Genomic DNA, 265 nt, shown 5'->3' with positions numbered 1-265 from the left:
CCCACCTCTTGCATCAGTGTGTCATGAAAGTGAGACATGGAGTAAAAGGAAATTATCTTGGTGCTTTACGATTTAATGACTGCCTTGCTGGGGTTTGGACTTGCATGGGGACATGTAGCCCCGTCATTGTGGCCAATTTCTCCCATTTGGAATGGAAACATTTGTCCAGTGCCCCATTTTATCTTGGAAGTAACTAACTTGTTTGTGATTTTACAGGTTTATGGGTGGAAGAAACTTACCTTGTCTAAGAGGAGACTTCAGACTG

The sequence above is a fragment of the Mandrillus leucophaeus genome, unplaced genomic scaffold, assembly GCF_000951045.1.
Source record: "Mandrillus leucophaeus isolate KB7577 unplaced genomic scaffold, Mleu.le_1.0 Scaffold997, whole genome shotgun sequence".
Lineage (NCBI taxonomy): Eukaryota > Metazoa > Chordata > Mammalia > Primates > Cercopithecidae > Mandrillus > Mandrillus leucophaeus.
This window is presented reverse-complemented; position numbering follows the sequence as displayed.